This window comes from Bufo gargarizans, chromosome 6 (genome assembly GCF_014858855.1).
Source record: "Bufo gargarizans isolate SCDJY-AF-19 chromosome 6, ASM1485885v1, whole genome shotgun sequence".
NCBI classification, from domain to species: Eukaryota; Metazoa; Chordata; class Amphibia; order Anura; family Bufonidae; genus Bufo; species Bufo gargarizans.
The window spans coordinates 313,107,022-313,119,702 of NC_058085.1; the positions used below are offsets into that span (position 1 = coordinate 313,107,022).

Genomic DNA, 12,681 nt, shown 5'->3' on the forward strand with positions numbered 1-12,681 from the left:
CCCGGAATCGGCACAAAAGGAGACATTTTGGAAAAGCGATCCACTGTGACCCATATAGCAGTCATGCCCTCGGACTTGGGTAAGTCTACAATGAAGTCCAAGGTCAAATGGGTCCAAGGCTGGCGAGGTGCCGGAAGTGGATGTAACAGTCCAGCAGGTAATGTGCGGGGTACTTTATTAGCAGCACAAGTTGGGCAGGCAGCCACATAGTCAGTAACATCCTTTTTCATACGAGGCCACCAGACATGACGCTGCAAGGTCTTAAGAGTGATGGTGACACCAGGATGACCGGATAACACGCCATCATGTGCCCTGAGGAGTATAGGTTTTCTGAGACTAGGGGCTACGTACAGGCGACCTGGTGGTATCTTCAAGCCCTGGGGAACACGATTCTGGGTTTCTTGTAGTTGTTGGGAAAGGGCCGTAGAGATCTGTGCGACAATTTTGTGAGGTGGGATTATATACTGCTCGGCTGGTTGATCTTCTTCAGAGGAAGCGAACTGTCTGGAAAGAGCATCGGCTTTTTTGTTTCTATGTCCTGGAACGTAAGAAAGGACAAAATTAAAACTGGGAGAAAAACAGAGCCCATCGAGCCTGACGTGAGTTCAGACGTCTAGCAGTCTGAAGATACAGTAGGTTTTTATTGTCAGTGAGGATAGTAAAAGGTTTGGAAGCCCCTTCCAGAAGATGTCGCCATTCAGACAATGCCAACTTGATGGCCAGTAGTTCTCGATTCCCAACATCATAATTCATCTCTGCCGGAGAAAACTTTCTAGAGAAAAAAGCTACTGGATGGATTCTACCAGACTTTGGCTGTCTCTGGGAGAGTACGGCACCTGCTCCAACCTCAGAGGTATCAACCTCAACAGTGTACTAGGAGGTCAGGATTTGGATGCAGAAGAATTGGAGCTTTACTGAACATGTCCTTTAATCGCTGGAAAGCTGATTTTGCTTTTGAAGACCACGCCTTGCAATTTGTATCCTTCTTAGTCATGGCAGTAAGGGGTGCCGCAATGGAGGCAAAACTCTTAATGAAGCGTCTGTAGTAATTTGCAAATCCTAAAAAGCTTTGGAGTCCTCTTAAAGTGGTCGGTTGGGGCCATTGCAAGACAGCGGAAAGTTTTTGAGGGTCCATTTGGAAACCGTCAGCACTTATGATGTACCCAAGGAAAGGAATACAGCTTTGATGGAAACTGCACTTCTCGATTTTTGCATAAAGATGGTTTTCTCTAAGCCGTTGTAATACCTGTTTCACATGCGAGATGTGCTCTAGAAGAGTCTTGGAAAAGATTAAAATGTCGTCCAAGTAGATGATCACAAAACGGTTGCTGAAATCATGAAAAATTTCATTCATGAAACGTTGAAAGACAGCAGGTGCGTTACACAAGCCAAATGGCATGACCAAATATTCAAAGTGTCCATTACGAGTGTTGAATGCTGTCTTCCACTCGTCCCCCTCATTAATTCGAATCAGGTTATAAGCCCCTCGTAGGTCTAGCTTGGAGAATATAACAGCCCCCTTAAGTAGATCAAATAGTTCAAGAATGAGTGGCAAAGGGTAGGAGTCCTTTACGGTGATTTGATTTAACCCCCGATAGTCTATGCATGGTCGAAGGCCCCCATCTTTCTTTTCAACGAAGAAGAAACCTGCTCCTACTGGAGAAGAAGAGGGTCGGATAAAACCTCTTTCCAAGTTGTCTCTTACGTATTCCTCCATAGAGTTTTGTTCGGGCAGAGACAGGGGGTAGGTCTTTCCTTTGGGAAGAGGTGCTCCGGGAATCAATTTAATTGTACAGTCAAAAGGACGATGTGGGGGTAACACCTCTGCCTTTTGTTTGCAAAATACGTCTGCAAAGTCATGGTATTCACGAGGCAAGGTAGGTGGGATAGTCACAGGAGCCAACATGCAAGCAGAAAGTCTTTTGGGTTGAGACAAACAGCGAAGGCGACAGGACGATCCCCAGGAGGTTAGTTCTCCATTTTCCCAATCAAAAGAGGGGTTGTGAAGTTGTAACCATGGGTAACCAAGGATGATAGGCAGAAGCGGAGAATCAATAAGAGACAAGACAACTTCCTCTTTGTGGAGGAGGCCTACCTGCAGGGTGATTGTCGTAGTCTCGAATTTCACAATACCATCTCCCAAGGGCTGTCCATTCAGGGTGGTAATGTTCAGGGGTCTAGACTTAGGAACAAACGGGATGTTGTTCTTTCTTGCAAAAGTGTAGTCCAAGAATATACCCGCCGCTCCGGAATCCACAAAAGCCTCACAGAAAACAAGCTTAGAAGATAAATGGATAGTAGCCGGAACAGTAATCTTGGTCTTGGAGGATTTACCTGTAAGGTCTAAGCCAGCTCCTCCAACACTGGTTAGACCCTGCCTTTTACTGGACGGGAGGGGCAGACAGATACTAAATGTCCTTTAAGTCCCGCAGTACAGGCACAGGCCCAATGAACGCCTCCTTTGTTTCTCTGACTCAGTTAGGTGGAGACGGCTCACCTCCATGGGTTCCGCAGGTGTCTGGGGTTCAACAGAGGTTTCAGGTTCTGGCTGAGGTGGTGCTTGGAAGTTAGGGGCCAAACGGTAAGCTGGCCTAGGAAACTTGCGGGTTCTAAGTCTCTCTTGGCACCTTTCATGGTACCGGACATCCAGACGAACACACAGCTCTATGAATTTCTCAAGGTCTTCTGGGAGATCCTTATAGACTAATTCGTCCTTGATGCGATCCGTAAGACCTTTTCGGAAGGCTGCACGTAATGCCCTTGAGTCCCAATTTGTTTCAGCAGCAAGGGTACGGAACTCAATAGCATACTGTGTCACAGATCTGGTGTCTTGTTGTATGTCCAAGAGGGAGTACTCAGCTGCAGAAACTCTACCTGGCTTGTCAAATACAATCTGGAGAGAGGCCAGAAATTTTTCAGCATCTTGGAGTACAGGATCGTTGCGTTCCAAATAAGGAGAGACCCAGGCCAGGGCCTTCCCCTTTAACAAGGAAATTACAAAAGTCACTTTGGCAGACGAAGTGCTAAAAGTTGCAGGGTTGTTGCGGAAATGCAAACGGCAAACATTTAAAAAGCCTCTGCAGTCCTCAGTATCACCACCAAACTTGTCAGGCAGGGGAAGTTTTGGTGGTACAGAAGAGGCGGGTTGGACCGTAGTAGGAGTAGGATCCGGAGTCTGAACCGTTGCAGAGGAACCAGGCAAACAAGATTTGAGCATGGTGCAAAGTTCATCTAACTTGGCGTCCAGGGAAGCAAGATGCTGTTCATGAGCTCCGATCAATTGTCCCTGACGTGTAATCGCCTTAACAATCTCAGCAGGGTCCACTGCCATTGTGGCCCGTTTATTATGTAAGGTACCTGTAAAAGGTAGTGTCCGAAGTGGAAATAGTGTGCTTGAGATCCAGGCAAAGCGTCGTCAGGCGAATAGTTCAGAATCAAAATCCGGAGAAGAGTCAGGCAGGCTAAGGTCATTCACGATCTGGCGGCAAGGTACAAAATCAGCAGGCTGTAGAATAGTCGGGATATCAGGCAGGAGTTCAATACAAGGAAGATCACTGAAGTCAAAACACCCAGGGAAGAAATCCAAATAAACGGGCACTGAGTGATGACCTCACTTCCTATTTAAAGGCTGTCCAGATTGAGAATTGTCCACAGCTGGCAGCAGGTGGAGCTAGAGAGTATGATGTAGTGTTGAACACAGTAAGGACATTCCCAAAGTCTAGATCTCTTCTGTAGCACAACAGGTAAGGCTATGGTTTAAGAGACCAGGAAGATCCCGGTTCGAATACAACCCGGGTCATGACAGCCAAGTTGGAAAAGTGTGCATTTGCAGTTCAGGAAGTGCAATTCCTGGGTTACTTACTCTCATCTTCAGGTTTTTATATGGATTCAGAGAAGGTCCGTGCTTGTATGCCAAGTTGGAAAAGTGTGCATTTGCAGTTCAGGAGGTGCAATTCCTGGGTTACTTACTCTCATCTTCAGGTTTTCGTATGGATTCAGAGAAGGTCCGTGCTGTGTTGGACTGGGATCGACCCGAAAATCTGAAAGCGCTTATGCGGTTTTTGGGGTTCACCAACTACTACCGTAAATTCATTTTGATCTACTCGAATGTGGTAAAGCCTTTAACAGACATGACTAGGAAAGGTTTGGATGTCTCAGTCTGGTCTAATGAGGCATTACAGTCCTTTTCAGCAGTGAAGGAATGGATTGCTTCTACTTCTGGTGCAACCGGATGTGTCACAGCCATTCATTGTGGAAGTTGACGCATCCGAGGTAGGGGTAGGAGCAGTCTTGTTGCAGGGACCTTCACCTAGTAAATGGCGCCCATGTGCTTTCTTCTCTAAAAAGGTCTCAACTGCTGAAAAAAAATTATGAGGTAGGTAATAGAGAGTTGCTGACCACTAAGTTGGCTTTTGAGGAATGGGGTCATTGGTTTGAAGGAGCGATTCATCCTATTACGGTAATTACAGATCACATAAATCTTGCTTACCTGGAGTCGGCTAAACGTCTGAACCCAACGCAGACCAGATGGTCACTGTTTTTACCACATTTAATTTTGTTGTTACCTATCGCCCTGGGGTTAAGAATGTCAAGGCGGATGCTTTGTCACACAGCTTTCCTGGGGGGGGGGGGGGGGGGGAGTTGATTTGGAAGATCCTGGTCCGATATTAGCTGAAGGGGTGGAATATCCGCCCCTTTATCCCAACCTTCAGGCAGAGGTGTGGGAGGCCCAGGGAGATGCACTGGAGTCCTGTCCTCCGGGGAAGTTGTTTGTTCCTTCCGAATTACAACACAAGGTGTTCAAGGAACATCACTGTACAGTTCTTACAGGACACCCTGGGAGCAGATCCACGGTCTATCTAATTTCTCGTAGATTCTGGTGGCAGGGGTTGCATAAATGTGTTGAGGGCTATGTGTCAGCTTGTGCTAAATACTTGCGTACATGCTGAGGTGACACATACTCGGCCTTCAGGATCTCTACTTCCGTTGTCCATCCTGTCCCGGCCTTGGACTCATTTGTCCATTGACGTTATCACAGATTTGCCGAATTTCTCAGGAAAAACTGTGATTCTGGTGGTTGTTCATCGCTTCAGCAAGATGTCGCACTTTATAGCATTATCAGGTCTACCTAATGCTAAAACTCTCGCACAAGTGTTTGTCGATAACATTGTGAAGCTACATGGTATTCCCGTTGATGTGTTGTCTGATAAGGGGACTCAGTTTGTTTCCAGATTCTGGAAGGCATTCTGTACTTGATGGGGATACAATTGTCCTTCTCTTCCTCCTTTCATCCTCAGTTGAAGGGACAGACTGAACGCACTAACCAGAATCTGGAGACATATTTGAGATGTTTTGTCTCAGAGTATCAGGAGGAGAGGTCTTCATTTTTGTCTTTGGCCGAGTTTGCCATAAATAACCGTAGGCAGAAGTCCACTGATAGGTCGCCGTTTTATGGGGCATATGGGTTCCATCCACAGTTTATATATGGCGATGGTCTAATGAGACCTTGAATCCCTGTAGGGGTCCCTAACTGATATTAAAACTTATATCTTTAATGGTTATTAATTAAAAATTTGAAACGAAAAAGAAAAAACACGCTCAGAAGAACAGTTATTTAAAATTATCAGTGTCTGATATTGGCTAGGGTTAATTCGGAGTGGTGTGGTCGCGTTCCCTTTAAATCAGCGGGATGTTTTGATGGATTTGAATACGTCCCACCTAGTGTTGTGAGATAATATTGGAACCAGCAATTGGATTGAGGGTGATTTGCTTTGTTCAGAGTGATTCTTGGTCACATTACATGTGCTGGCTGAAGTGTCACTCCTACTATGGGTTCACTGTGACCTTTAGTAACACTCTGCTAACAATGTTGCCGTTTCCACTCCTGCAGATGTAGCAGTCAGCTTCTCACACGCAGCTATCGCTACTATCATGTGCTGGCTGAAGTGTCACTCCTACTATAGGTTCACTGTGCCCTTTAGTAACGCTCTGCTAACAATGTTGCCGTTTCCACTCCTGCAGATGTAGCAGTCAGCTTCTCACACATCGCTATCGCTACATCACCATTCATCCTCTATCTGTGCTGGCTCCCTGTCATCTCCCTCTGCTTTTACTCTAGCGTGGCCTCTATTAACATTCATAGAGGCACGCTGTAGCACTATCTATCCCTGTTAGGGCTCGCTCTCACACTCTCTCCTATGTTTGCAATGCTGCTGATTGCAGCGTACTAAATACTTCGTTTCCCTGCCGGTCAGACACTGCTTAAAATTGACAACACATTTCCCTCCCTCCCGACATGTTTCGCCACACCGTGGCTTCGTCAGGGGATAGAGGTGTATGTGTCCGCGCGCTCATTATGACCCTCCTATATGTCCTTGTGGGTCCCGCCCACCTCTCAACGTTCACCATTCCAGCCAATCACTGTAGCCTGCATCAAGTCATTCATCCATGACACAGGCTTCGTTCACCGACGCGCTTCCTGTGCGCTCCTCTCCTACTTCTCCGTCATCTATTAGTGACAGGTAAACAATAATGTTGCATGGTGCATAGGCGGTTCTGATCCATTTGAGATCGCATTGCAGAGGCTCCACCCTATCACCACATTCTCTCCTCCTCCATGACTAATCCCATTAACCCTTTAGTGCCCCACAGTATTGTCACTCCATACATACTATATATCATATAGATATCCTTGGGTGAGGGCACTGTCGGATCAGGACTATGACAATTATCTATGTTAATGGGTGTGTATTATGACATATATCAATGTCAGATTTTTATTATTATTTTATTATTATATAATTCAATACACCACTAACAGGTTTTTAGTGAAGGCACTAACGAATCTGGACTGTTGCAGATGTCTATGTTGATAAATGTATATTGTGACATCCATCAATGTAACATTTTTATTGTTATTAAATTGTTACGTAATTCTACACATCAATACCAGATTTTAATTGCATAGATGGATGTCATGGTATTCATCTAAGATGGAGGGAGGGGGGGGGGGGGGAGCGCAGCCATATCGTTTGTGGCTGGAGCGAGGATAGACCACTTCTTGTATCTTTATTTTGATATTAATATGTAATGTCTCAAAGCTGCCTACCTTTTTTATGGACCATCCACCATGATTTATACCGCTCCATAGACTAGTACTCCTATCATCTCTCTTCGTGGATGTGATTCCATGGCAAGCTGCTTCAATCAGAGCTATAACGTAGTCATATACTAGTGAATCAGTGGTTGCTGGAATGAAATTGGGGTCAAATTATGATTCTTCTAGTTTGTTCTTTCAATATGATGTTCAATAATTATTTACTTATAATTCTTTTGTCATTTTTTTTTTTTTTTTTTTTTTTTTAGGCATTTGCTATGTATATTTTATTTTAAATGAAGGCCGTATATGAAAAACCCTCATTTAGTCCTCCAGGGCTCAGAGTCTGTAGTTTGTATATCCATCTGGCCTCTTCCTGCAGTAGTTTAGTATCTAAATTGCCTTTTCTTGGTCCTAGAGTTTTTTTCTCCAGGCCCCAAAACTTCAAAACCTCCAAATTTCCACCATGTACATAGGTGATATGTCTATATAAGGACGTATCTTTGCCCGTATTGATGGCACTGATGTGGCCAGATATTCTGCGCCTCAACTCCTGTGTGGTTTTGCCCACATATAATTTGGGACAATTACATGAGGCAATGTAGATAATGCCACTACTGCGGCAATTGAAAAATTCTCTGATCTCATAGATACGTCCATCCATGGGGTTTTTGCATTGTTTTACTTTTGGCAAAAATTTACAAAACGTGCAACTTCCGCAAGGAAAAGAACTAATGATACTGGACTTTAACCAGCTTGCATCTATCATTTGTCTTTCAGGTAGGAAGCTGTGAACAAGCTTATCCCTCAAATTTGGTCCTCTCCTATATGTGACGCTGGGATGTGATGGTAGTACATCCCTCAGCTGTTCATCACTGGTAAGTATCCTCCAATGCTTCTTTAAAATCTTCATCACCTGTTGGTTACCACAATCATAGGTCCCTATGCATCTAATCCTTTTGTCTTTTTCTTCTTTCTTCTGATTAATTTTGTAATTCTGAGATATTAATTCATCCCTATTTATGCTTTTGACACGATTAAATGCCTTTTTGAGGCATTTACGTGGGTAACCTCTGCTCCTGAATCGATTATAGAGCTCATCCGCCTCTTTCTTAAATGCCTCTTCAGTAGCGCAGTTCCTTCTGGCTCTCAGATACTGCCCTGTTGGTATTCCTTTTCTCAATGCTACTGGATGCCAGCTCGTCCAATGCAAAAGTTTGGCACATTTTCTAGTACTGATACTTCTGGTATACCTGAAGAGGAAAATTCAAAATAATTTAAAAACATGGGCAAAAAAAAAAAAAGAAAACGGATGGCTGACAAGAGACTTAGGAGTGGTCCAGACCTGAGAGTGGGTGATTCTGTGTGGCTGTCCACAAGAAACATTAAGTTGAAGGTACTTTCTTATAAGTTGGGTCCAAGGTTTATTGGTCCATATAAGTTCTCTGCCATGATTAACCCAGTAGCCTTTCGTCTTGAACTTCCGCAGGATTTAAAATTCATAATGTTTTCTACAAATCATTGCTGAAGAGATATGTCGAACCTGCGGAACCGTCCTCCTTGCCTCCCGCTCCTGTCATGGTGGACGGTAATCTTGAATTTCAGATCGCCAGGATAGTGGACTCACAAATTCTTTGTAGATCCCTTTAGTACCTCATTCACTGGAAGGGTTACGGTCCAGAGGAGAGAATGTGGATTCCAGTGGCTGACGTTAGTGCTAGTCGCCTTGTGAATGCCTTTCACAGGGCCCATCCGGATAAGGTCGGACCTGTGTGTCTAGAGGTCATCCGTAGATGGGGGGTACTGTCACAGTCCCTCCAGTGACAGAGGATACAAGATCTGAGAGTCTGGCTGCATGTTAGGTCATCTGACAGCCTGTTTTCACTTGTTGCAGTGTTGTTGTTGGTAATGACCACACCTCTTGTCTCAGGTGTAGCTTGTGGTCATTACTGTTTCTCTATTTAGTCTGGACACTTCATACCATGCGGTTAAAATTCTCTGCCTGGAGTTGGAAATGCTGGTTTGTGATCCTCATCTGAGTTCCTGCTCATCCATTTTCCACTGAAGATAAGTGTACTTTTCTTGGTATTTTGCTTCTCCCATTTGCTCGTTGTTTACTAGGCCTCAGGGAGACACTGGTTCATTCATCTGGGAAGGAACCAGTAGTCTCAGACACGGTCACTAATCCTACGGCTTTTCAGGGTTACTAGGGCCTAGGTTTACGATGTATGAATATTCCCAACATCAGAGTCTATTCATACTGACAGGAGTCAGGGCTAGGTTTAGGGTTTCCTTAGGTGGTCACCATTTCCCTTTCCCTAGCCCTGAAGCCTAGATCCTGGTAATTTTATTTCTGTTGTCATTCTGGTGTTCCTCCCCTTATACTGTGACAGTCCACTTCGGATACTTTGATTCACCCAACACTAATAGACACCTTTAATCTTGTTTTACAATCATGTGCCTTTGTTCTTGGCTCAAACAGTTACCTAGATATGTATTTACCTCCTCATTCGCCATTATCTGCATGATTACTGTTGAATTTTGCTAATTTGAGTTATGGAGCTTGACTTGCACTAATAGGCATGGTTGAGCTATTAGCATACAACAAGGTTTTCACTTCATTGCTCTTTTCTGGCACAGAACTGACACATATTGCCCCACTATTGGTGGTGCTCAGTGCCATTATATGTGGGGCCATTTTTTTTTATTTTTTTTTATAGTAATCTTTATTAATTGCATGTTTCATACAAATCTTCAAACAGTACCTTAATTTTTTTATATATTTTTTTCAATATAAATATTATATGCCATTACATAATTCATACCCTTCCAACCCTCCCTGATGCTTAGTCCTCCCCTTGGAGAGACAGAAGAGGGAAAAAAAATAATTTGTGAAATTCCTCTCTAACCAGCGAGACTCTAGTCAAAATTCTCCCACTCCTTAACTGTAGGTGCCACCCTATCTCCCCAATGTGCAACAATACATTTCCTCGCATAAAATAATAGTTTGGATGCTACATCTCGATCTTTAGAGGTGTCTATTTTATCCATCATTCCCAGAATACATATCTCAAAGCAAATAGGGACTCTAAACAGATGGTACTTCTCTATTTTTTCCCTTTACATTCCCCCAGAATTGCTGGATCTTTATACATGTCCAAAGTATGTGAACATCGTCTGCCCCTTCCTCCCCACATTTTTTACAACTAAATTGTTTAGATTTATAAAATTTCGTTAAAATGTTAGGGGAATAATATAAACAATATAGTATATTAAATCTTCTATGGGAGAAATGATTTGATACCCTATTTTTTGCCTGAATGGCCTTTTCCCCAAATTCTTCCCGTTGCAACTTTAGACCAGCTATGATTTAAGGTATTGACGGCTCTTTTATTTGTCTTCTGATGTAGCAAAGATCCATATATTTTAGAGATCAGTTTCTTCTCTACTGCTAAGTTAGAAATATTGACTAAGGGTCGTGGAAGGGTAGCAATTCGTGTTCCTTTTCCTATCTCCGCTCGCAAAGCTTGTTTCAATTGTAGGTAAAAAAAAAAAAAAAAAACTCAGATCTTTATTTCCTATTACATATTAGTTTTTGAGATCTTGATAGGTAATTATATCACCCTCTTTCCATACATGGCCCACTTTAAAGATTCCATATTTCCACCAGATTCTTTTGTTCAATTAATTCTAATTCCCTAAAGTGAATATTATCCCACAACAAAGTGTCTAAATGTATTCACCTCTGAGGCCACAATTCTCTTGCCATTTTCCAAGCTTTAGTCCACAGCTCAAATAAGGGTATTTTACTAGATTGTTGTTGTGACAAAATATCCGCTTCTAGTAATTGAAAAATACTACAATTTTCCAGATTTTATATTAATCCCTGCTATCATGGTCTTATATCTATATGACTTACTCCACATTATCATATTTTTTATCTGCCCAGAGATTAAATACAATTCTAAATCTGGGCGTGATAACCCACCCTCTTTCTCATGAATATACAATATAAGTGCTCTTATTCTCGTTTTTTTACCTCGCCATATCAAGTCCGCTATTAAAGTAGCTATTCTTTTAAATATGCTTTTGGGAATTATTACTGGTGCATTCCAAAAAAATTTAATTCAGGAAGGGTAGTATACACATCTTCACCAGTGAAATGCGACCTGCCATTAAAATATGTATTTTTCTCCAGACCTCCATTTTCTTCCGAATCTCCAGTATTTTGGGGAGCCCATTCAGCTGTATGTAGTCCCTGGGATTAGATGTTATCTGAATACCCAAGTACTTAACCGGTTCTTGCATCTCTTTAATTTCCAGTGATCCCGGTACAAAACCGTTCAGAGGATCAATCGGGATACAGGCCACTTGGAGATTCCCATTGGAAGGGAGGACTCTTGGTGCATCTCTAGCTGATTCGGCTTCCTACCAGAGGTGGTGCCATACCTATAAGCGGGGAACTAGGTTGTGTGAGCACATACCCCTGACTCCTGGGTGTCCCGTGCTCAGCTTTTCAACAAATGGGCAGGGTTAACACTTGTAAAGGATCGCCTCTTATTCGGGGGTCATTCTCACAATGATCTTCATAACCACTGGGTTTCAGGTCCAAACAGTGCAATTTATTTGACACTCTTCATACACAACATGGCATAAAACAAAAGCCTGCCCGTCTGGGCTCTACCTAAACATAATAAACATTGTATCCCTAACTCGGCTATACGATAGTGTTCCCACATGGAACCAGGTGCGGCTTACCGCAGACAACAGTCCACCAGCCCTCAGGCTGTAACAAATGCAGTACTTTTGGAGGGGGTTGTGGTCTAGCAGTCCTCCTGACTCTGACCTTTCAATGCTTGATCCCGGGTGTCGCTGAGTCCCCCAAAGTCCAGGCTATTGCATAGCCTCGTGGCCCCTCAGCCTTGCCTAGCTGAGACCATACTGACAGAGCCTCACCAGGCCTCTGTCTGCACACTCTCCAGAGTGAGACCCACCCAGGATCCAGTAGCAGGATTAAATAGGATCCCTGGACATGAGCATGCCCTAAGTCCCGGACTGGAACCTGGGGAAACAACACCTCAAATGTTCACATTGCCACATATCCCCCCCCCCCCTCTGTTCAAACCTGTGGGGGTGAACACACGTACACACTGGATGCTCGTGACACGGCATCAGCATTTTCTTGCCATGTTCTGACCAAGATGTGGTCAGCGTCAGAGGCTTCCATTTATTTTGCCAGACCCATACCATCAGTGCTTGGTTTGTTACCCACACTGACATCTTGCCCAAGAGACATTGTCTACAATGTTCCCATGTCCATGTGACAGGCAGACCCTCTCTTTTTATCTTTCTCTCTCTTTGACTTACACCGCTGCTTCAGCCGAGCACGCTTCTTATGACTCGCCTCTTTTTGTCTCTTTATTTTAACAGCAGATCGTACATTTCTTTTTCCTTTACTCTTAGAATTTTGATCTCGGCTTCTGGAACTCCCTTCAGAATATGTTTTTATGCAAACGACAGACTCTCTGTTTGACTTCGCTGGCTCTTGCAGACGCTTAGGCCTTTTCTTCTCGTCTTTGCGAAGC

At 43.7% G+C, this 12,681-nt stretch overlaps 1 protein-coding gene across 3 annotated transcripts in view; it reads left to right on the plus strand.

Moving 5' to 3' along the window:
* The first annotated feature begins 6,388 nt into the window (after positions 1-6,388).
* The window catches only part of LOC122940909 (intelectin-1-like), a 36,729-nt gene continuing 30,436 nt past the window's right edge, over positions 6,389-12,681 (plus strand). For 2 of the 3 annotated variants that reach the window (XM_044297817.1, XM_044297820.1), the window contains exons 1-2: positions 6,389-6,521; positions 7,877-7,974. The gene's annotated coding sequence lies outside the window, so the exon portion shown is untranslated. Of the gene's footprint in view, positions 6,522-6,570; positions 6,744-7,876; positions 7,975-12,681 lie in introns of those variants that run through there. The other variant, XM_044297816.1, reaches the window with a different exon arrangement.